Below are 26453 nucleotides of genomic sequence, written 5' to 3' on the forward strand. Positions count from 1 at the left end.
CTTTTTTCTAAAAGTAGAGGCTTCCCTTGCTACAAAACCAATCCACCTCTTTCAACAAACTTCCCCATTTTGGTTGTAAGCTTTCTTGTTTTCTAAAGCCTTTTCCTTATCTTTTCTATTGCTCCTCTCTCTCCCTTTCTCAACACTACATCTCATAAGGCTATTTTTCTCGGCCAACATAAGCACAGTCCACTAACTGCCACAATCTCATAATTCTCTGACCACAAGAACTCATGGTCCACTGACCATCACAAACTCATGGTTTCAATCTTCAACCAACTCATACTCATCTACCTTTGTAGAGTGGCTCTATGCTTAGACCCAAATTACTCAACTCATATCCCCGCTAGGGCACCTGCACCACATAATAAGTGCACATGTTAGTAACTGATTTCAATACGCATGACTCATGTCCTTCAGGACAAAACTTGCTTCGGCCTTCATGGCTTTACTCAACACTATTTCATGATGTATGCCCCTATCGCATTTTGGTCACATCATGGTTTTCTCACTGTAAGGGCATCACATACTTGTATGCGCTAACACCTTATGCTAGATGAGGACAGACTCTCATGCCCTTTCACTTGGCATCCAAGAGCCTACTCAAAAACCTTCCACCTAGGCCAAATTTTCTCACAGCATGCATCGTTAGCTTATTCCCAAGCCCTCATAGCTACAGAACCATATTCGTGTCTTGATAACTCTCTTTGACCTTAGCACCGCCTCAATTTCACTTTATCATGCCCTCACTTGGGGTCACATTAATCCCACCACTAAGCCAAACCAAGCTCTGATATCACGTGCTATTAGCCACGCGTTGCTTAGACCAAAACCTCGATTCTGTGTGGCACCAAGACTACTTTTAGTCAAGTCAACCTTTTTGAGTCCAATTCTTCATAGACAGATCGTTATTAACTCTTCAAGCCATATACTCGTGAGCTCTTCCTAGCTCATACCCTGTAAGGTCGCACACAACATTTCCAAACTTGATAGGGAGGAACCCAACTCCCATTATCTCATTAGCCCATGATTCTCAGCGTGGCCCTAAGTACCCATCTCTACCTGTAGGCATCAAGCTCCCAAGCATTGACTTGCTTGGCTCATAAGGGTGTATAGCCTCGAATCTCGTGGTATTATCTCATTCTGGCATGGTGATAACCCAACACCATACCCACCTGCATCGTACACAAGCTCTCATACCCAGATCTTGTAAGCATAACACATACTGGTCAGCAACTAGTCCGGAGCCACACTAGGCTCATCTCATCTTACAAAACTTATATCTCAAGGCCTTAACCCTTAGCCTTATTCTAGGTTGCTTGCACACATGATGGACACTTAGTATCATGCCCATCCCACCTTAGGGACTTGTGTGTGCTACCCTAGTCGCAATACACCTTTACCAATTGGCTACAAGAGTCTAGCAGCTTGCCTACCTGCTAGGCCGCATCTCTCAAGCTCGATGGTGTCCCTCCTACACAAACACCATCTCATGATCTTTTTGCCACAAAGAAAGGAAATCGATGGGCATAGCAAACACTACTGTCTAACCCCATGGTTCAACGCAAAGGTGCGATGCAAGGCTCGTCGACCCTAACCTCTCTGGGTTTACCATGATCCGAAGAGATACCATGCCACACTCATGATCCAATGACACCCGCCCACCCAAACACCACTTGTGCCTAAAAGTAGCTCACTTTAGACTAGCCAAGCCTCCCCTGCGTGCTAGCCAAAAGGGTGGTAGACAGCTGACACCAATCATCCTCCTATAAAGAGCATAAGAGCTATCCCAACTATCCTACCAAAAACCATAAGACTATCTAAAATAGGGACATTTTTCTCCCTAACCATCTCAGGGTCATTCTTTAGCCAACTTGAGCTGTTTTTATATGATGTTAAGCCCTTTCTTTTTTTTCGTTTTTCCGTTCCATGATGATCTGTTCAGAGCTGGAAAGAACGAATGAGATATTATGGATGCTGAAAGCAACTCCAGGAATAAAGTTAGCGAACTTTATGCGATCCAATTTTGGCTGGAATGGATTACCGGAGAACATTGTCTCCCCTACCACAAATCTATTGCAGGTTAACCAAATTCTCAACCTCCTCTTCTGGCAAAGCCTGTACCGTACTTATTCTATATAGTTTTTTTTTTTTTTTTTTTGGTGATGGACCAATTCAAAACTTGGATCAAGTAGGGTCCTGACATTATCTTTCCAGTTGCATTTACAAAAGGAACTAAAAAAATCGCTTTACTTCATTCATACGCTTTACTCAAAAATCACATTTTAGGTTGTATATTAGTACACAAAAATTTCTACTTTCAATATTACTGCACCAATATCTACCAAATTATTACAGCAACTTAAGTACTGAACCAAAGAAGCTAGATGTTGGAGCAGAGGGCAGGCAAATGTATGAAATTAAATGAAGTGAATCAGCCTCAGCCTCAGCTCCCTTTTTTTTTATTACACTTATTTTTAACTGTATTCAGCAGAGCTTATGGATCATTTTCCTTTTTATAATAACCGTGCCCCTAGGCTAATACCCATCCATCCGATGCCAACCAAGTTTTTGTCAAATTTTCCCAGCGAATTTAGATAGCGGGCCTGCAGAACAAGACTTGGAAGAACGCTATTAAAAAATGTGGATATGTATATTTTCCAACTTTGAACACGATTCTTCATCACGTACAATTTGTTCGTGAGACCTCAGATAACGCTGTCGTCCCTTGACACTGGACGTCGCTAGCTAGTTGAAAAGGTCAGCGGGAATGGGAGTTTGAGAGCCATGATACGCTGCTCTCAATTGCTGACAAAAATCAGGAATGAGAACCACTAAAACTTCAGAACTTAATCCATGTTTAACGCGTAAACTAGATATGCTAATATTCTATACGGTACATTGATATGGAAATAAACTTTTAGTTTTAACAATCAAAATTCAATAACAAAAACGCGCATGACTAGATTCTTTTGTGAAACTACAAATAACGTTCTTGTAGCCTTTGCCACTCGACTAATTTTGTCTCAACTGAGTGTCATCGTACGAGAATTTTATAAATAATATTCAGCTAGTTCATAGGTTAGTGAGAAAACTTACAATATAAATTATGAATATAAAAGGAAAAATAGAATATAAAAATAAAATAATTTAAAATTTTAGTAATAATTATATATGAATTTAAAAAAATAAAAAAAATTTCATATTTTCGTAACAACACCAAATTATACATACAATTTTTATATAAAATATAATATAAATATAAACATTTTAATATTTTATGTTACATGAAAATATGAATTATTAGATTACTTCGAAATACACTCTGGTTCACCAAGAGCTTCAAATGGGGTCCACTGTTTGACAAAAATCATAAATGAGGACCATTCAAACTCAGTGCAAATGTAAATGGTCAAACAATTTAAACTTTTGTTAAATTGCTAAATTCAGAGTGCAAGTTTAGCAGTTTATTGGGGTTGGGGCAACTTCCACAGACCTCACTCACTTAATACCCCCGCAAGATACTTCATATATTTTGTCAAAATTTCCAAATTCATATAGTCCAAGTTTAGTAGTTTATTTGTTTGGACAACTTCCACAGGCCTCACTCACTCTGCACCCCCACAATATTAGTTGTATATTATTTGCATATGTAGATAGTCAAACAATTTAAACTTTTGTTAAATTTCCAATTTCATAAAATCCAAGTTTAGCAGTTTATTTCGAATTGGAGGTTCCTAAGCTTTAGGTTTGGGCAACCTCCACAAACCTCACTCTGCACCCCCATAAGAGACATTATATATTATTTCCTTTGTGGTTCATCAATTTCAAAGTTTTTTTTTAATCTTTTTCTCTCCATGATGTGGAATTAAAAATATTAAAAAAAAATTTGTCGTCCAACTCATTTGAAGCATATAACTCAATTGTCAACTACTTAAGCTAAGTAATTGATACAATTAAGAATACAAATGATACATTAGTACTCGTAAATTATTCGAGTTTAATTCAAATAAAACTTGAATTCGACTCAAATATTATCGAGTCGAACTCGAGTTCGAGTAACTCGACTCATCAATCGAGCGAAATTTGAACATTCTTATACCCGATTCAAATAGCTCGCGAGCCTAATTAAGTTTTTATATTTAAATATTTTTTATTATTTTAATTAATAAAATATCTTGAGCTCGAGCTAGAGCTAGAGCTAGAGCTTGAGCACAAATAATTGAGATTTTATCGAATATAAGAATCGAAATTAATTTTATATATTAATCGAGTCTAATCGAACAAGCTCGAATAATTTGATTTTTATATCCAGTTAAGCTCGAGTTAAAAAAATAAAACTCGATCGAGTTTGAACCGAGTTTCGAGCCTCAAATTTCGAATCAAACTTAAGTTCGAACTTAATACTATATCAACTTGAACTCGATCGATTACACCTCCAATACAATCAAGGATTTCCATGTAAATGTAATACTTGGAGGAAACAACAAAAACAGCAAAATAAGCCACGTTAAAAGGAAAAATAATTTTGTATTGCTTCCATCCACTTGGGAATCATCAGACTAATGCTCGTCTGATGAGGAAGTGTTATTCACTTGTTTAGAGCTTAATTAGATACATGTAGTTGAATACCAATATCTCTATCTACCAGAAACAGCCTACTTCAAGCAGCTGAGATACCCTACTCATAGTTGGTCGAGACAGGGGATTGGCACCACAACATAGGATTGCAATATTTAACACGAATGATAATTCATCTTCAAGTTTTTGGTCCACAGGAGAAGAGGGACGGGGATCTAAGACATCTTCCAAGCCGATTTTCTGATCAGGGGATGAATGGAGATAGGATATAAGTTCCCCAGGATGGTTTCCCATCAAAACTTCAAGTGCCAAAACGCCATAGCTATATACATCGCATTTTTCTGTGACTGCCATGGAGTAAGCAAGCTCTGCAGCAACAAACATTCTTTGATTGATGATGGAAATTTTCAACCTTATTTTGCAATAAATATATATATATATATATATAAATGTTCCTCTAAGTTATATTGATGATGTTGTTTTGCTATTTTACTTTCAAACCAAAACTGGAAATTAAGAACAGTTCATTGCCACTAAATATCCAATTTCTCACATAAAAATTCGTTTGAGAATATTGAAAAAATTACCGCTATTATGAGCATGGAAGTTTTAACAATGGATTTTCCGAAATCAGCTAAAGATTAAGTGATATATGGCTCAGGATTCTTAGATCATGAATACTCAAGTGCGGAGAGACTATGAGAGAAAGCGAGAGTGCAAATGCAGATTACGTGGAGCAACATAGCCATAAGTTCCTGCAACTGCAGTCCAGTTGGATGAGTTAGGATTCAACAACCTTGCAGTGCCAAAATCTGATACACAGGCCTCAAGTTCAGGGCTCAATAAGACATTCTTGCTCGAAATGTCTCGATGAATTATTGGTGGAACGCAATCATGATGCATATACGATAGAGCATGAGCTACCCCTTTAATAACTCTAATCCTTTTCGTCCAATCTAATTCCTTTGCTCCTTCGTCGTTGCTCAAGATCTTAGCCAAGCTTCCCCTTTCCATAAACTCATACACCAAAAATAAATGTCTAATTTGAGAACAAAATCCATAGAGCTTTACAATGTTTCGATGCCTTATCTCTGTCAGAGCTGCAATCTCATTCTTGAAACTTTTCACCTCCTCCATCTCTATCTCACCATGGGAGCTCAACTTCTTAACAGCAAATACTTGGCCATCTGCCATTTCTGCTTTGTAAACATCTCCAAATCCTCCCACTCCTATGCAACATGTCTCGTTAAAGTTCTTTGCAGCTTCAAGGATGTCTTTGTACATGAATTTCCCATTAAACTGCCATATTGGGAAAAGATTTTCTCTTATTGGTATGTCTTCAAGTTCCGACTGATTTACTGATCTCTGATGAAGAAATGCTAAAATCCATATGCAAACCATTACAAAGACTAATATACTTGACAAGGATGCAACAACAATAACAACAATCTTGTTCTTATCATTTCCACCGTTCTTCTCTGTAGATGTGGCACTGCAGGGTTTTAAACCTTGTCTTTCGCCCCATAGATCTTTGTTGCTGCTAAAAGCCTCTGGTTGAGCTGACCGGAAGAAGTTGCTTTTGGGAAGAGGACCCTCCAAGTTATTGTCTGAAAGATTAATGGACACCAAGCTCCAAAGATTGCCAAGCGAAGAAGGAACTTCACCAGAAAGATTGTTGTGGGATAGGTTTAAGTTTTCCAAATTTGTAAGCTTCCCAAACTGCCATGGTATCTCTCCAGAAAGTGAATTATAACTTAAATCTAGTGAACCTTGTAGGGCTACAAGATTACCAATTTGATACGGAATTGTACCATTCAAGCGGTTTTCATTCAAACGTAAATTCTGCAGCTTGGAACAGTCCCCTAACTGATATGGAATTGGCCGGCTGAGTCTATTTGTCGAGAGATCTAGAGACTGTAAATTCGATAGTCTTCCAATTCCTGCGGGTATTTGACCTGAAAGCTTGTTATCATTCAGGCTTAAGGAAAACAATTTCCATAATTTTCCAACTTGTGAAGGAATGATTCCCGAAGGTTGGTTGGAAGAAAGGTCAAGCTTCACTAATTGGTTCAACTGACTAATCTCATCAGGGATCTTACCACCTATCATACTACCGGCAGCTTTCAGCAGTGTCAAGTTCCGATATTCTCCCCAATTTGATGAGAGCTCACCACTCAGTTTGTTGTAACTCAAGTCAATATATGTGAGGTTTGGGTACACACCAAAATCTTGGGCTATGTTTCCTGTAAGTTGATTATATTCAAGCCGAACTCTGTACGAGGTCTTGCAATTCCTCAGACTCTTTGGGATGGGACCTGAGAAGTTGTTGAAGGAGGCACTGAAATTGACAAGCTTTCCACCTCCACAAACTTGTGACAATAAGTTACCACTGAAGTTGTTGACAGCCAGATGTAGAACTACTAATGATGAAAGATTTCCCAGCTCGTCCGGTACAAGACCAGTTAAGTGGTTTATGTGCAAGTATAGAATATTTAACTTGCGTAAAGTTCCAAAACTAACACGAATGTTTCCTGAAAGTCGAAGACTGGAAAGCTGTAGAACAGTTAAGCTGCTCAAATTACCCAAAAATGGAGGGATAGGCCCATAGAAAAGACTCCCATCTAGAGCTAGCAAAGAAAGATGTTTCAAATTCCCTATCTCATTAGGAATTCTGCCACTAAGTAGAGTATCTTGAAGGAGAAAATTTTTGAGACTAATGAGGCCTGTTTTCGATCGACTAGTTCCATCGGGGAATAAAGACGGGTATAACTCACCCGTTATGTTGTTTCGTGAAATGTCAAGCTCATAAACTTGAGTGAGATTGGCAAGAGAGATAGGAATCTGGCTGTTAAAAGAATTTGTGGAAAGATCAAGGAACTGGAGTTTTGAAAGCAAACCAATGTTGGAAGGTATTTCGCCCGTGAGCTGGTTTACTTTAAGATCAAGCCGAAGAAGGTGCGGGAGGGAAGGCAAATCTAATTTTTCAATGGCCCTCTCAGACCTGTGTATGCAAGATTTATTGCAATTACATTTTGTGATACCCCAGCCCAAATAATAATTGGATTAGACTAATACCAAAGCTCATCAGTTTATTAAGAGACTAATTAGTAAAAAAAAAAAAGGCTAAGTTATTAAATGAAAGAAAACCTAGGGCTAGACTAATATCAAAGCTCACCAGTTTATTAAGAGACTAATTAGTAAAAGAAAAAAAGGCTGAGTTATTAAATGAAAGAAAACATAGTTATAGAGAAACAGAAAGGAAATAGGAGTTTTTCTTCCTCATCTTCCTTAGGGTTAGAGAATATGAAAAATCAAGTTGACCATTCAAAATCAGAGGCTACAATCAAGTTAATCCCTTAAAAGTGAGTATATGCCCTTTTTTTTATTTAAGAAAAAAGTATCACGTTGATTGCTATTATTTGGAGTTGAAGTTTTGAGAGAAAAACCAAGAAAAAATATGAAATCTTTCATTAATCTTCATGATCTATTTGGGTAAATTACTAGACTTTGTTTATTTCATGTTCTTAAGATTTATTGATGATTATTGAATAGAGTTTAAAGGCTGAAAGTAGGGATTTGAATTTTTTTAAAGATTGAAAGAGAAATTCTGTTTTTGGATGAGATGCTATGATCTGCAATAGTGAATAAAATAGAATTCTGTATTAATGGATAGATTTTTGCTATAATTATTATATATTTTTGGAAAGTATATTGAATCTACTTTCTAATAAAACAAACGGAAGTCGAATCGAATTTTTTATGAAAAGTTGTCTAATTTTTACTTAAGGATATGTAGGCTATAAGGCTGCAGTATTATGGTTAAATTTCAAAAATTTTCTTAATTATGATACAAGGATTTACAAATTAAGCCATATATATTTGGAAAGCTTATTGAATCTACTTTCCAACAAAATAAGCAGAATTGAATTTCAAATTTTTTATGAATAAATACGTAATTTTTATTAGAAGGTATACATGCTGTCTGGTAGCAGCATCTGACGTGGATTGTAAAAATTGTTATAATTAATCTATAAGGAATCACGAGATGGATCATATATGGTTAGAAAGCTTATTGAGTCTAATTTCTATTGCATTAAAAAGATTTTAATTCTAGGTTAGATATCTTGAGATATGGTTGTTTTAGTAAAAGGAGTTCATGCTACGAGTATTAATTAGTTGAGTTAACCCTTGTGTAACTTAGTTGATTTTTGCATAAATGGTCTCAAAAAGGGTTGATTAAATTCTGATGTGTTGAAATGATCTTGAATAGGCTATTAATTATTTGGGAAGAAAAACTAGGTGACGGAATCGAAAAGAGGTAAGTAGAATCTCACACACTTTGCTTATTTTTGAACGTATGTATATACGTATGTTTCTAAATAAGTAAATGTTTTATTTCTTTATTTTCAATATATGAAAATAGGATCAAGCATATGATTATTTTGTGTTTTTTCTATGTAAATGATGGATCATGCTTATGAATGAAATGAGAAAATGATTTATGTTTAAAGAATGATTTTATGATGGCTATGTTTTTACATCCCTGGGAAATGGTATCAATTATACAAGAACTCGTTATACGACCCTGGCTAATGGGTAATAGTAGTTAGCAAAGACATAATCATACGACCTTGCTAACGGGTAATAGTAGTTAGCATAAGGCCCTTGGCTAGCGGGTATAATAGTTAACAATGATCATGAAGATGAAATTGTTGATACGGCCAATGTGACAGGTTATAGCAGTGACCGTAGTTAACGATAAACGAATGATAATGATGATTTATGATGATTTTAAAGATTGATCCATGATTTGTATATAAAGATGATTTACGATGATTTTTAATGATTGATCCATGATTTGGTTTGATTACGATATTTGAATGATACCATATTTTGCAATGATATATGAATTGACATGTTTTTATATTAATTTATGAATTTGTGAAATGTTTGACAAAACGATGATCTTTAAAATATTTTGACATTATGATTTGATGAATATTTTGAATGTTCTATATAATATGTATGAAAAAATATATTTGATTCGGTAAGGTGTGTGAGCCTATACTTGCTAAGCTATGGTTTGCGTATTTCCCTTTTACGTTTTCTTTACAGATGAGTAAGTGATAAGTTTGCTTAGTTTTGTGAAAAGCTAGAAGATCTAATGGGAAAGATTACTTAGTCGTTAGAGACAATGTTGGCCAATGAATTCTTATGAAATGGTTTTGCATTTTTATGTGATTTATATTTGGATATATAAAAATGTATCATTAGTTGGATTAAAGATATAGATTTTACTGGGCAAACTATATTAGTTTATTGAAGAATTTTAGAATGATTAAGAAAGAAAGCTTCGTATTACTTTGGAGTTTATTTCAAGGTAATATGGTTGTGTTACGTCTTAGTCTTAGGGTGTGACATAAAGTGGTATCAAAGCCTAAGTTGTGATCTTTAGAGAATTTTTAAGAGTTGGATTATGATTTGTAGATTGTGATAATATTTCCTTTAAAGGCTTAAATTATGTTTCTTAGAGATTTTTTAAGAGTTCAGGTTATGATCCTTAAACTATGTGAGATGTTAAAGAGCTTATAGTATGATTTTGAGAATTTTTTAAGAACTACAATTATGATATTTGAAGATTTCTAAGAAGTTGAATTATGATAATTAGATTATTGATAATTTTTAAGAACGTAGCTTATGATTTTTGGATTGAAAGAGATTCTATGAGTATGGTTATGATTCATATACTATGCGAAGATTTTTAAGAATTTAGATGATGACCTCTGAATAATGTGATAATTTTTCAAGGACATGGTTTAATCCATAGACTATATTTGTGAGTATGAGTAAATGATTCGATGAATTTTGGAGTAGTTAAAGTTTTAATGAATTTTGAGAAATCCATGATTCAATGAATTCTTAGAATAATTATTTTGGTTGATATTTACATATTACTTTTGGATCTTGTAGTTAAAAGAAAGTTTAATTACTTTGATATAGTGCAATTTTATAAGTTAAAAAAATTTTTGATGTGACTTATAATGAAACATATTTTATGAGTTAAAAGATTATTTAAGAGAATAATTTGATCATTGGAGATCCTATGGGTTTGAGAAAAGACTTTCAACTTAATGAGGTTTTTAAATTATTTGATAAGTATTAAGTGAATCCTTGATCATGGATTCACATTGGAATAGGATTGTACATTGTTGGAATTAAAAGTATAGAATATTGGAGTCAAAATGAAATAATATGTTGAAAATTTGAAGTAATTATTTTTGGAATATAGTGTTTGAGAATTTATTTTGATAGATTTAGTTCAAAATGTTATAATTGTGGTAAATAGTTTAATGTACGTAAAGAAGGATATTCACTTGATTCGATTCTACATTTTTATTGAGAAAGTATTTAAGGTTTGATCATGTGAGTTGGACATTTGTATAGTTAATTTAAAGTTAGATCATTAAATTTTTATTTGGGGTGTATTGATTTTTTTTAATGGCTAAAATGATTAATTTGTGATTATAGTTTTTAATTTAAGTATACTATTGGATTCCTTTGACTTTTATATTTATGGAGAACATTGCCTATAGTGGTACAAGGTTGTGTGCTTGTGGTACAAGGTTGTGTACTTAGCTAGGAATTAAATTTGTGGATAAAAATTAAAGTTGTGGTTATATAGATGATTTAGTAAGGAAGTTGGTTTTAAAGGAGTAATCGATTTATATGTTTTGGCTAAGAATGATTGTTTGAAATCTTATAAGGGCAAAAGATTGGTTGAAATCTTACAAGTGATGATTTTGTGTACTTGGTGCAAATTCAAATATTTGGAGTTTTTATTGTTTAAATTCTATAAGAGAATTTTATTTATGGATTATGATGTATAGGTTTTGACTTTGAAGTAGAGATGATAACAATGTATTTGGTAAAAGAGAATTTGAGACATTATGACATTTGTGGAGATTATGAAGAATCGGTTGTTATATGATAATTGATATATTAAATAAAAAAAATAATATTCGAAATTGGAGACAACTTAGGTAACGAAAGATTTATGTTTGAATTTACATGGTGTAAATTTATGGATATGATATACAGCATTGATTTCATATGTTTTATAATGGTTAATCGATAGAAAATTTTATATCGTCGATAGAGAAGAAAAAAAATTAAAGTACTATGTAATTTTGTTTTGGTGACTAAAGTATTTGTTGATATTGTTATTCAACTTTAAAGTTGTATATGGTTATGAATATCCGACGTAAAGTGAATTACATGAAATTTTGTAGACATATGTTTTTCTTATCATGAAACAATGTTATGAAAGTTAATTTGTTATAATTTTATTGAAAGAGAATATCAGAGTGCGCAATGGAAGCCTGATTTGTTTTAAGTTCTAAATTTTTATACTATTGTTAGTAGAGAAAGTGATGAATCTTTAATAAATAAGGATTAATAGATTTTGGGTAAGAATATTTTATGTTCCCTTTATTTTTTAGGCTTTATCATTTATTGATATTTTTTTAAGAAGTGCTTATGTCATGACTTAAAGAGAAATATTTTATAACGATAGTCATAAGACAAATATTCAATGATTTATTTTGAGGTTTTGTATGGAAGTAGATTTAAGTCTTAGACTTATTGGGATAAGGACAAAGAAGAAAAACTTTTATTTCTTGAATTTATAGAACAAATGGCTGATAAATTTTGGTTAATTAAACAATAGTTTAAAGTAAGCAAAAGAATTATACCAGAATTTGGAGACATGATTTATAGCTTCAAGTGGTCAATCATTTATACTTGTTATAAGGATTATAAAGTAAGAAAGGATAAGTTTGCATTATGTAAGGACATTTGAAGTTTTTTATAAAGTGAAAGAAGTTCAAAATAAAGAATGTTATCACTCTAATATCTAGTGTACATGATGAATCTATGTTAAGAGAATATTTTGGTAGAAGCTATTTGATTGGATATGAGTATTTAGAAATTTAAGATGATATAAGTTTTAACATATTGAAAATATCTTTTTCAAATGGTTAATTGGAAATAACCATTTTTTGGGCAAAATGATTATTTTTGTCAAAGTTTAATGAAACAATCATACAGTAAGAGATGTGATTACAGAAATGGTGGAATAAGATGTGGATGTAAATCAAGTTTTGAGGACAAAACTTTTTATAAGGAATGGAGAATGTGATACCCCAGCCTAAATAATAATTGGGCTAGACTAATACCAAAGCCAATCAGTTTATTAAGAGACTAATTAGTAAAAGAAAAAGGGCTGAGTTATTAAATGAAAGAAAACCTAGGGCTAAACTAATACCAAAGCTCACCAGTTTATTAAGAGACTAATTAGTAAAAGAAAAAGTGTTGAATTGTTAAATGAAAGAAAACCTAGTTATAGAGAAACAGAAAGGAAATATGAGTTCTTCTTTCTCATCTTCCTTAGGGTTAGAGAATATAAAAAATCAAGTTGACCATTCAAAATCAAAGGCTACAATCAAGTTAATCCCCTAAAGGTGAGTATATGCCCTCTTTTTATTTAAGAAAAAAAATCATCTTGATTGCTATTATTTAGAGTTGAAATTTTGAGAGAAAAATCAAGAAATATTATGAAATCTTTTCATTAATCTTCATGATCTATTTGGGTAAATTAATAGGCTTTGTCTATTTCATGTTCTTAAGATTTATTAATGATTATTGAATAGAGTTTAAAGGCTGAAAGTAGGGATTTTAGTTTTTTAAAAGATTGAAGGAGAAATTTTGTTTTTAGATGAGATGCTATGATCTGCAATAGTGAATAAAATAGAATTCTATATTAATGGATAGATTATTGCTATGATTATTATATATTTTTGGAAAGCATGTTGAATCTACTTTCTAATGAAATAAACAGAAGCTGAATCCAAGTTTTCTATAAAGAGTTGTCTAATTTTTACTTAAGGATATGAAGGCTGTAAGGCAGCAGCATCAGGGTTGAATTTGGAAAATTGTCTTAATTTTGATACAAGGATTTACAGATTAAGCTATATATGTTTGGAAAGCTTATTAAGTCTACTTTCCAACAAAATAAGCAGAATTGAATTTTGAATTTTCTATGAATAAATAGATAATTTTTATTAGAAAGTATACAAGCTTTCTAGCAGCAGCATCTGACGTGGATTTCAAATTTTGTTATAATTAATCCATAAGGAATCATGAGATGGATCATATATAGTTAGAAAGCTTATCGAGTCTAATTTCTAATGTGTTAAAAAGATTTTAATTATGAGTTGGATAACTTGAGATATGATTGTTTTAGTAAAAGGAGCTCATGCTGTTAGTATTAATTAATTAAGTTAACCTTTGTGTAACTTAGTTGATTTTTGTATAAATGGTCTCAAAAAGGATTGATTAAATTCTAATGTATTGAAATGATCTTTAATAAGCCATTAATTATTCGGGGAGAAAAACTAGGTGATGGAATCGAAAAGAAGTAAAATCTCACACACTTTGCTTGTTTTTGAACTTATGTATATATGTATGTTTTTAAATGAGTAAATGTTTTATTTCTTTATTTTCGATATATGAAAATAGGATCAAGCATATGATTATTTTTTGTTTTTACTATGTAAATGATGGATCATGCTTATGAATGAAATGAGAAAATGATTTATGTTTAAAGAATGATTTTATGATGGCTATGTTTTTACATCCCAGGAAAGTGGGATCATCGACATCAGAACTAGTTCTACGACTCTAACAAATGGGTAATAGTAATTAGCAAACACATGATCATATGACCCTACTAACGAGTAATAGTAATTAGCGTAAGGCCCTAGCTAGTGGGTTATAATAGTTAGTAATGATCATGAGGATGAAATTGTTGATATGGCTAATGTCATGGGTTATAGCAGTGATCGTAGTTAACGATAAACGAATGATAATGATGATTTATGATGATTTTAAAGATTGATCCATGATTTGTATATAAAGATGATTTACAATGATTTTTAATGACTGATCCATGATTTGGTTTGATTACGATATTTGAATGATATCATATTTTACAATGATTTATGAATTGACATGTTTTGTCATTGATTTATGAATTTGAGAAATGTTTGATAGAATGATGATCTTTAAAATATTTTGACATTATGATTTGATGAATGTTTTGAATGATTTATATGATATGTATGAAAAAGATATTTGATTCGATAAGATGTCTGAGCTTATACTTGCTGAGCTATGGTTTGCTCATTTCCTCTTTTACTTTTTTTTTTACAGATGAGTAAGTGATAAGTTTGCTTAGTTTTGTGAAAAGCTAAAAGGTCAAATGGGAAAGATTACTTAGTTGTCGGAGATAATGTTGGCCAATGAGATCTTATGAAATGGTTTTGTATTTTTATATGGTTTGTATTTGGATATATAAAGATGTACCATTAGTTGGATTAAATATATAGATTTTACTAGGCAGACTATATCAGTTTATTGAAGAATTTTAGAATGATTAAGAAAGAAGGCTTCGTATTACTTTAAGATTTACTTTAAGATAATATGACTGTGTTGTGTCATGATCTCGGAGCGTGACACATTTCCTGCATTATTATAGGTTATTCCACGCCATCTGCATAGACTTTGAGTAGTAGCAATGGCAGGAGCTGGAGCAAAAGATGACTAGGAGAATAGACTAATTTTCGAGGCTTTCTTTCCGTTTGAGCAAGGTCTCAGCTTCTCTACCTGGGGCAGAATTGGCTTTCTAGGAAGAAGGCAATACCAATAAAGCTAGAAACAGAGTAAGAGAGAGATACTTTTCTTAGTAATTAGGCATAGTTTCACAAGGCCTTTTCTTTTCTTTTTTTTTCCCTCTAGTTCTGGTATTCAATGGCAATGGCATGATTTGCTTATATAGGGTATAAGTGACCTCTTGGCTTCTCACCCAACTCGCAAGTCAGAAGACAATGTTTGTTAAGACTCCCAAATCCCACGTTAATGTCAAATACAAACTACAAGTTGAATTGACATTTGTGACAAATTCCCATCAAGATAGTAAAATCATAGTTGAATCATACCTTGCAAAACGAAACTAGTCTTTTAATCAGCATATTTTCTTCAAAATTTTTATCACAACTTATTTATTGTGTCAAAAGAATTTTTCGTCAATCAGTATTAAAACTAGAAAAGAAACGAAACGATATAAATTGAATCAAAATCTTAAATGGTTGACTTGAAGCTCAATCCCAACAGAACTTGCAGGCCTATAATTGATCCTCTTACGTCATATTTGGTGTATAAGATGATCATAAAAAAGATAAAATAATAATCATCTTATATTATATTTGATTTGTATTTAAAGAAAGGGATTAGATTACAAAAAGATTAAATGTCCTCTTCGTATAAGATAATTCAATCTTCTCAAAATGAAGAGGATTATTTTTAATCTATGTGATCAATCTTACATTTATTATTATATCTTTAAAAATTATATCAATAATATAAATTATATAATATTGACTAATAAATAAATTATCTTATCATAATCTTTGTACACATCAAATACAAGATAGTATGATATTATTTGATGTAATCCTAATCATAATATTATTTTATCATATCTTATCATAACCTTATTTATCAAATGTATCCTTAGTAAATATAAGTCATTTTTACTTGATCATTCTTATCAAATATATAAGTATTTTCTTTTACTATTAATTATTTTTTAAAAATTGTTAAACTTTCTTGTAAGTGATGTTTAATTGACACCCTTTTTTTTTTGCTTTTATGTGAAAAAAAAAAAAAAAAAAAAAGCAAACTAAAGGTTACTATAGTATTTGCATATGATTTTAAAAGACATTTGGCTTTATTTTGGAGCTCAATTCGACGGTATAGCCATAAAAAGCATATTTCAATTAGGTGAGAACCCTCCCAAGCTTCTAAATGGACTGTAATTAGTTAAGTAGTACATAATTAAAAATTAAAAAAATGATAAAAAAAAAGAGATATTTGACTAAGTAGTTAAGATTTTAATTAAAAAATAAAAATATGTATTATGAAAAAAAAATAGAAAAGGTTACTATCAGTATTTACAAATGATTTGTATGGCGCAAAAATAATAAAAGTAACTGTGTAATTACTAATTAACTCTGTATATAAAATATATATATATATATATATAAAGTATAAGCCATTAATTCAAAGACACATTGAAATAAAAATAAGGTGGAACTGTTAACCTAAGGACATAATAATAAATTAATTATATAGTTGGTAGCAATCCAAAGTCATGTAAATCTCCCTACTACTGAATCTCAAAATGAATTAGACATGGCCTTAAAGAGAATTAAGCAAACAAATTTAGTAAAGGACAAAAAAAGGTTAAGCCGCAGTTCCAGAAACTGATGCTTCACCGGGGAACACGACAACGTCATATGGAAGCCCAGCAACTGCAGCTCCAATGACGGGTCCAACCCAGTAAACTACTTGGTTCTTGAAGCAACCAGCAATGACAGCAGACAAAAAGGCCAATGCAGGGTTCATTGACCCTCCAGCGAATGGACCAGCGGCCAAGGCCATGGCTCCTGCCATCAATCCTATTGCCAAGGGTCCAACGGTGCCAAATGGACCAGTTCTAGGGTCATCAGCAGCATAAACGGTGTATACCAATGCGAATGCAAGCACGCCTTCCAGCATGGATGCTCCGAATCCAATCATTTCATTTGCAATCGTATAAGTTGGGACATGCTGCAAAAATTACAGGCACTTTTAAATAAATTGGCTTTCCTTCGTGGTCAGAAGTATTTTACCTGCCAAAAACTTTTAGCACAAATCTTCGAATTTGATTGTTCATGTAAAGCTTCTTAAGAAAGAAGTGCAAAATCATTTATCCTTTTTTTTTTAACTATGATTTCTGTAAAACATTGTTGTTCGCAGGAAGGAAAAGATGAAGGAATGAAATAGGTCGAAGGAAAGATAAGGATATCTTTTTCATAAAAAAACGGAAAGGAAATTGAATAGATTTACGCAACTTCACATCCAGGAAATCCAATATTTTCATAAATCAGAGAAAAATGGAAAGAAAACTGTCATGGAATTTGAACTAATTGTTTTATTTTGTTCTATACTTGCCCCTTCTGTCTTTCATTTTTCATCATTTGTAGCAAATATAACAATAACTTTCCTCTGTTTTATCCCTTTTTCTCTTTTGTCCAATCAAACGTAGTGTTAAATAAATTAAACAAAGTTGTATTGCAGTTTTCTTACTGCAAAGTTTACCATTTAAAGGTAATGAAAAACAGAACAAGAGAATAACCTGTGCTTGTAAATGAAGTTAACAATCGTGATAGAACTGGATTCCCATAAACTTTAGTAGTAACACTTTTTTTTTTTTAATCTGCAGAATTGAACTACATATGCAACAGATGAAACAGAGTCATTTCATACCTGTGAAACAGTAGTGACCTTCAACAAAAGGCAAGCCATGACAGAGGTCAACATCTGAGAAACCCAGTAAAACAGAGCAGTTAGGACATAAAAAAAATTAAAGTATCTACTGTATTGTGATGATTGGACTAACCTTGAAAATGCCATTTTTTTTCATTTTAATCAAACTTGAATATCATCTATTTACTACATTGATATTGAAATAAACTATGACACAATTGTTAGTATTAGCTTTTTGAATAATCTCTTAAGATTATTTGGTTGATGAAAAAGTAGCTTTCACACCAAGCTACCAAATTCTTGGACGGCAATTTGATCACATTTTTATAATTATTTTTCTGGGTAAGAATCAGCTATTTTTAATTGCCTTATTGATGTAAAAATTTTTGTATATGTTAATCCTTAAGTCTCATTATATTTGTTATTTATTAAATTTTGGATCAAATAAATTCAATTTTGGTCATTATTTTAAGAAAATTGTAAAATTAAAAAAAAAAAAATTTGTAAAGTTTGAATTTCAAAATTTTAAAACATGTTTTTTAAAAGTTTTAATTCAATATAATTTTTTTAAAAACAATTGTCAAATTGAAGTCTACTGAAAAAATCAAATATAAACATACAAAATAGTTAAGAGGGACTAGTAGATTTATGTTGATTGAAATTAAACTTAAATAATATCATCATCTGAAAGACAGCTAAATAATTGTTTATGTGATTTGCCTGTGTGGAGTGTGATTGTTTATCTTTTACGGGAAGGAGGAGTGGGCTGGTTGCATATTAGCTTTACTGGTGGGTCGGGCTTTTACTTTGCACTACTTTGTGTTTCTTTGATCATGAAGGAGAGGGTGTATATAGTTCTTTATAATTGGCCAAGAGGAGCAACCCCAGGGATTCTCCATGCTTCTATGAAACCTGTCAATGGGATTTTCAATTCACTTGAATTCTTTAGGATGTATACTTTTTTTCCATATTTTGTTTTCTTTTTCTGTTTGTAGAATAATTCTTTCTCTTCTCTTTCCCTTGTTTCTTGTACCTGATAAAATCCACTGCTGGGAGTGTCCTGTTCTCTCATCGCTGTTCTATAGAGGTAGGATTATTACTTGATAATGATAATATCTTTCAACTTTTTTCTGTTTATTTATTTTATTTTTATTGCTACGACATGGTGGTTTCAGATTCCAAATCATGTAGCTATTAAAATCACTCTCGAGCTCTAGAAGCTGCATATGGATAACAGCCTTTTGGATGTGTATGATTCCCTTCTTTTTCCGTTTTGGTTATAGTTTCGTTGTCTTATCAGTGGTAATTTTTTTTTTTTATTAATGTTCTGTTCATCAAATTGTTATGCAGCTCGCAGTCTGATTTGCCAGCTAATCTTTTTAAGGTATTTCGTCATAACATTTATGAATTTGTCATATGGATGAACTTCCTAATCAAACTCTTTGTGCAGTTAATGGAGCGGCAAGGTTACGGGGTAGAGTACGTAAACCGGTACAAGATGATGACCAGGTCAGATAGCTTCTCAAGTTGATGCCAAACGATTTTATGCTAGCAATTATGGAATCAAATTTTCATTTTGAACTTCTTTATCACATGTTTATTGCCATCAAAAGCTAATTCACCTCAAGAAAGTTTGCTAACTACGTGATATTGGTGGTTGCTTATTTTTGTATAACAACAGTTTTTTTCCCCTTCGTGTGTAACTATCTTCATTTTTTTATGCTAGATAATTTACTGGTATTGCGGGTCTAGGTTCAATGCATGTCTTCACCCAAATTTAATGATCATAAAGACACGAGTACTGTTGGAATAGTTTTAATTCTGATTATGCATGGCACATTTTTCATTGACTCATTACTTGCCCTTGACTAGTAGTGAGCGAAATATATAAGGAACTTCTACGTGTTGCTTCATTTTGCTAATACTGTTTCTCTTGTTTCTTACTTTCAGATTTCACCATCAAAGGGGTCCTTTGGTGATTCTTGTTTGTGGAACTGCCTGTGTTGGGAAGTCTACAAAAGCTACACAACTTGCACATAGGCTAAACTTGCCAAATATCTTACAGGTGTTTATATACTGAATTTTTTGAGATTTTCTTCTTTCATATTTCTTTCATTGTTCAATCTGTTTCCATGTTTGCTGGTGCATTTAAATTTCTGCTTTCTGTTGTTACAGACAGATATGGTTTATGAATTGCTACGCACATCAACCGAATACGTCTAGAATCAATTTACTTTCTTCTCTTCTTGTATTGTTCAGATTTTTATTCCAATATAGAAATTATCCAATCAGATCAAATCAGTGCTCCAAAGTAAATAAAAAAGATGGTTATCAGTAAGGCATTTTCTTGCTTCAACAAAGGGAGGACAGTTGACATTTGTTGTTCTAGTCATATGTTATCAGTTAGGTTTTGTTTTATATGTGGTAGGAAGGTATTGAGCTTTTGGATCAGAATGGATTGTTGTGGTTTTCAAAGTTGTGAAAGGTCACCTGTGCTACTTATTGGTTACAAGATAGAAGTGTATTTCCATAATCACTTCCTACTCCTGATAAAGGTAGATGAAAAGGCACTACCTTATATTGAATAGTGATTGGATTTAAAGCTTTTATTATCATCATCATCATCATCTTAGTTTTTCTTGTTGCTCTCTTTCCATGTGTCTTAGGAAAAGCAGATTGTCCTCAATAGAAAATTCATCTTGTGCAGCTGATTGGCCTGACATCCCTTACTTTTAATTTTTTTATATTGCACAAAAATGCTTACTCTTATTTATTTCAGTGCACCATTGGCTTCCACTCCCTGTATGGGCCTCAATAGAAAATTTATCTTGTGCAGCTGATTGGCCGAACATCCCTTACTTTTAATTTTTTTATATTGCACAACAATGCTTACTCCTCTTATTTATTTCAGTGTACCATTGGCTTCCACTCCTGCATGGGCGCGGGATTTCAGCTCCTCTGAGGAGTTAATTACTGAATTTTGTCGAGAATGCAGGATAGTTTGTAAAGGTAGTTTCTAAATTTTAGCTATTATGAAAATTTCGTCTTTCTTGTAATCATGTAAAAGCAGGTGATTGCCGAGAGATATGTAACATCCAAATAGCATGTCATATGTTTTGCATCTACCTAGAGTTGTTATTGTATTCTAAAGGTATCTTCATCATTGATTTTGTGTTGCGTTGTTTGGCTTCTAGGGTTGAATGGGGATCTAAAAAAGGCAATGAAAGATGCAAAGCCAATTATAATCGAGGTATGTCTTGACATTAAATTGCTGACTACATTCTTTTGCCAACAACCTCACCCTCCATCCTTGAGCCTTCCTGCTTATTCTTCTCTCTTTTTTATCTTTATAGTGCATGGTGATGTCATTACACCCTTATGGGCTCAAGAATTAACAGTGTGATATGTGCATGCCTATAGAGTGCATTATATTTTAAGTGTTTGTGGTTCATATTAATTATTTCTTTGCATTGGTTCATTTAATTTAATAAGTTATTTTACTCAAAAATAAAATCATATAATTTCACGAGGTGCTATATCATTGTCGGGAAGTAAAGTCTCAGGCGTTGTTTATTTTTGTAGCATTGGTCATGAAAGGGTGTGACACATGAATTTCTGAGCGTGTACAATAAAATAAGCATGAAATCTAGTAGATCATGGCCTTCTTTCCATGAATGAATAGATTGTACTCATGAAAATATCAATACCTGTTGCTTCTGCTGTATTTACAGCAATTTTAGCACAAAACTGAGCTCCTATCCTTGGATTTCTGTTGATCTTCGCGGTTATTCTTTTCTGTGATTTGATGAATGTAATAGTTAAAATAAGATATCTAGCCGTAATGGATGTTCTATGGGAGCATGGCTATATGTCTTAGAGCACAGATGCATGTCACACATGTATTATGTTCATGGGATGAAGTGTGAGGTTGGATCTGCTACCATGTTACCCTGCAGATTGCTGTTCTTTCTGGAATATGCAGACTGCCTTTGTATCTGTTTTCTTTTTTTTTTTTTTTGGCTGCAGAAGGTTCTAATATGCTTAAGTATTGTATCATTTTTTTCCACCTTGTCATTGCTTGGGATTCGGAAGCATTGGCATGTTCTTGTGCACTTTAGTGTTTATCACTTTAAAGTGAGTTTTCCTTGTTTCTTATGTCAATAACAGGGAATACATTTGGACCCAAGTATTTATTTAATGGATGATGAGCATAAAACTCCAACTGCTATGTCTGAAGGAAATCGATCGATTGCACTGTTTGTGGCTTCAGATAATGCTTCTACAGTGCAAATGGAGAATAATTTCTCAAGTATACCTGGAAGTAATATGGAAAATAGCCAACCATCCTGTGCCTTTGGGTGAAGATGTGTCTGCTGACCAGGTGAACAAAGTCTCGGAATCTCTAGTGTCCATTGCTTTAGCAACTACTTCAGACAATAAAGGTAGATTTCTGCTCTACATTCTTTCTATTTGGTATACCATCTAGCTCCATTTATAAGCATTTGTTTCATGTGCATGTGTTAGTATTAGAGGCATAGTGAAGGTGCAATACGACAGTTTATTAACAGTGTTTGTGTTCATGCAGGTGAAACTATTAACATACCAAAAGTAAATGGAAGTATTGCTAGAAAAGAAAAATCTGGCCCTGAACCAATAGTAATACCCATAGTTCTTAAGATGGCTGAATTTGATCATAAAGCATGGTTGCTTTCTCTTTTCACTCTTTTATATCTTGCTTTAAATTGTAAAGTATATGAGAAGCTTGTAGTTTTGTTTTAGTAAATAGTATGTGATGCGAATCGCTAAACTAAAGCATTTGAAGAAGATACCAATTCAAATTCACGTTTAGCAAAGATCCAAATTTTGGGGTTGCTTCCGATTTCTCTTTCTAAATTGTTGCAAGAATCCCTCATCAACTGAAACAGAGTCATTCCATACCTGTGAAACAGTAGTGACCTTCAACAAAAGGCAAGCCATGACAGCGGCCAACATCTGAGAAACCCAGTAAAACAGAGCCGATGGGACATTAATATGGCCTCCAATTGCCAAGCCAAAGGTGACGGCCGGGATCACATGTCCACCGGAGACGTTTGCAGCAATGTACACTGAGGAGGACAACGCAAAAGTGTTTGCAATGGCGACTAACACCAGGCTAGACGGATCTATTGCCGAGTCCGACATCAGTTTACCTGGCAAATGACAAGTTGGAAATCACTTTTTTGACGTTTTGGAAAAACCTCGGGAAAGTGAAAATGGCAATTAAAAGCACTAACGTGAAGCCATGGTGGAACCAACAACTGCAAACACAAAAGAATGTGGAGATGAAGTCTGCAAGATACACTCTAAAAGTATTGGAAGTAACATATGGCTGGAACCGAAAAGTGAACGATGCCGGAGCCATTTAGCCAAGAATCATGGAAATGGAATTTTAGTGGCGAAAAGATATTTTATGAGTAGAGTATAGGCTTGGATTCGCTTTGCTTTTGAATCTTTACTAACAAGAGGACATGAAGGGCAAGCCAAGTTTATAACAAGGCAAAAAAGGCTGCAACTTTGTCGTGGCGCTTGAAGTACAATAATTAACCGTCCAGTAGCCACGTGGAAGGCTCCGGGTTGCGAGTTTTCTGGCCAAGTGTTCTGAGGTTATACCGTTATGCTGATCTAGTTTGCTGAAAGCGTGAAACTCATCCGTGGACTCGACTTGGGCTTGTTTATGATTTTGTTTAGAGTTGGATGCAGGTCGATTCAAAATATTATAATTATTTAATTGTAAAATATTTTTAATTTTTGAATGATAATCATAATTTAAATATACATACTTAGGTTTAAACCTCAATTTTAGAAATGTCAATCATATCTGTCTATGAATAGTTAGACACTTTTAATATGCATTTTAATATTTACTTTAGTGCCATTTTCTTTTCTTATTTTGATTCATTTATGATTTCAATTTATTTTAATGTTTAGTTCTAAGATTAAGATCATTTCACCATTTTTTATCTTACAAATTATTAGGTGAGCTCTATGTAAATCAATTTTCATCATAAAAAAAAAAAAATTTTAAGAATTCATAATTGTTTTAAAATAAAATATATGCTTTGCTTTTTGTAATCTATATGCATAAAGTACCAAGGAAAACCCAAAGAAAAAAAATGTAGAATTTATATGCCTAACAAGTATTAAAATAAAAAAGAAAACAACCTAAGTTTGGTCTTGCAAAGTTTTTCTTCTTTAAAAGGTATGAATTCCCTTTCTTCCTTCATTTTTTCTAAAATACACCAACAAGTAAGAATTAAGTAAAAGACCTTCAAAGTTTTAAATTTTCATTAAACATTATGACTACAAAAATATAAATAAGACATTAAAAAAAAAATAAAGTATCTACTATATTGTGATAATTGGACTAACCTTGAAAATGCCATTTTTCTTTTCATTTTAATCAAATGTGAATATCATATTTACTGCATTGATATTAAAATAAACTGTGACACAATTGTTACTATTAGCTTTTTGAATAATCTCTTTTTACTCTTTGGTTGATGAAAAAGTAGCTTCACATGCGACACTATTGGACAGCAAATTGATCACGTTTTTATTATTATTTTTTTGGGTTAAGAATTAGCTAATTTCAATTGCCTTATTGGTGTATCAATCATTGTACATGTGAATTCATACGTCTCATTATATTTGTTATTTATTAATTTTTGGATCAAATAAATTAAGAAAAACATAAACTTAAATAAAAAAGATTTGTAAAATTTGAATTTCAAAATTTTAAAATATTTTTTAATTTTAATTCAATATAATTTTTTTAAAAAATAATTGTCAAATTGAAATCTATTGAAAAAATCAAATATAAACATGCACAATAGATAAGAGGGAATAGTATATGTATGTTGATTGAAATTAAACTTAAATACTATCATCATGCATGAAATGGTTATAAATATATATATATATATATAGTAGCATAATAATAAAATCCAATGCTAGCTCACATCTTATTTAAACCGACTTTGGGATGAAAACTGCTCAAGAAATATATACTAATCATATATTAACATAAATAATATAAAAAGCAAGGAAAACGTGACTGGCCAATAATGAACTAAGTCAAAATGTGTGGATCTAACTCGGCTATCGTGCAGGTTCAAAACTGCAAATTTTTGGCGTCCACGTAAACCCCGTAAAATCGTGAAATATCAAAATCAAAGATCACAAGTTTGTTTGTCTTTGAAACAAAGAAATATATACACACAGTTGATTCCTTTTTGCTTGTTTTAACGATTTGGTTTGATCTCATAGCGAAGAAAACGGAGCTCTGTACCTTATCACAAACTATCGTTTTCTTTTCTACATGGTCGAGAATTATTGGAAATAAATTCCAATTTATCATGAAAAATAGAATATTAAATCCAATAGTAACTGGAAATTAATCAATAATCATCCTATATTATACATATGCAGCAACAGAATAAAAGTTTCAAGAACTCGACACACCCGAAATTCGAGATCGATCCTTTCTTTGATCGCCGCCTCAAAGATTTCATGGCCTTTTCTCTACGGTAACTCTCGAGCACATCTTCCTTGTACAATATTAATTCTCTACTGTCCTTTATATCGTCGGTGCCGAAAAACACGTCTCCGACAGTACCACGATTCAATGACGAATGGTAGAAAGAGTCAAAGAGTGGAAAAGATGAGAAGGGAGAAGGAGAAAACTGCGTTATGTATTGCCTTCCACCGCCGCCGCCATCGCGGTCGTAGTTGGGAATTCCTCTAGCCATTGATGTAGAAATTAAGGTTAGGAGAACGGAGCGAGAGAGGGAGTTGAAAGTTAAATAACAGTGATTCAGAGCTTCAATTTGCTTGAAGATTTAGATGGGAAGAAGAAGAGAATAAATTAATTGTTCTACACCATTTGGGAAATGGAGAAGACTTACCGATAGATGATAGGTTTGACAAGAGAAGAGATGGGATTAAGTATCAAAGAGGATGGCTCCTATCAAGAATTAACTACGACCTTTTGCTGAGATGGCGTTTTCTCATTGGATGATTTCTTTTTTTTCATATGTCATGTTTTTGGTCGAACAAAATCCTTCCCTTTTATTTTTAATCTTTATTTCTGTTTTAATACATAATAATACGCATTCAAACATAACTTCATTCATTATAATTAAATTACAAAAGAATATAAAACATCTGAACATTAACTTCAATATTTGATATTATATTTTTTATTTATAAAAAAATTAGGTTCGATTTCTTTTTATAATTGAACTTTATATCTTTCAATATAAAAAAAAAAAAAAGGATTAGATGCTTTTTAAGTGGGAAAGTTACAAATATAGCATTAAAAATTAAACTTGTTCATAGATCGGCTCAAGATCTTAGTATGTTGAATCACTGGGAGTTTGAAAGTAAAAAACCCTTCCTTATCTGAGAGA

The 26453-nt window shown here is 32.5% G+C and overlaps 3 pseudogenes across 1 annotated transcript; 1 reads left to right on the plus strand and 2 right to left on the minus strand.

Annotated features, from left to right (window-relative positions):
• Positions 1 to 2516: 2516 nt before the first annotated feature.
• LOC111318163 (uncharacterized) lies at positions 2517 to 15845 on the minus strand (annotated as a pseudogene).
• A 1039-nt stretch (positions 15846 to 16884) lies between these two features.
• Positions 16885 to 18163, minus strand: LOC111304044 (putative aquaporin TIP5-1 pseudogene; annotated as a pseudogene).
• A 551-nt stretch (positions 18164 to 18714) lies between these two features.
• On the plus strand, positions 18715 to 23814 carry LOC149516939 (uncharacterized; annotated as a pseudogene). The gene is made up of 9 exons (XR_016345361.1): positions 18715 to 19255; positions 19357 to 19390; positions 19457 to 19515; positions 19957 to 20071; positions 20182 to 20219; positions 20918 to 21015; positions 21201 to 21256; positions 22174 to 22448; positions 22592 to 23814. The product of XR_016345361.1 is annotated as an uncharacterized LOC149516939 (transcript).
• Positions 23815 to 26453: the final 2639 nt, after the last annotated feature.

Source organism: Durio zibethinus, chromosome 9, assembly GCF_047325235.1.
Source record: "Durio zibethinus cultivar Kanyao isolate XHJ-2024 chromosome 9, ASM4732523v1, whole genome shotgun sequence".
In the NCBI taxonomy this organism is placed as follows: domain Eukaryota; kingdom Viridiplantae; phylum Streptophyta; class Magnoliopsida; order Malvales; family Malvaceae; genus Durio; species Durio zibethinus.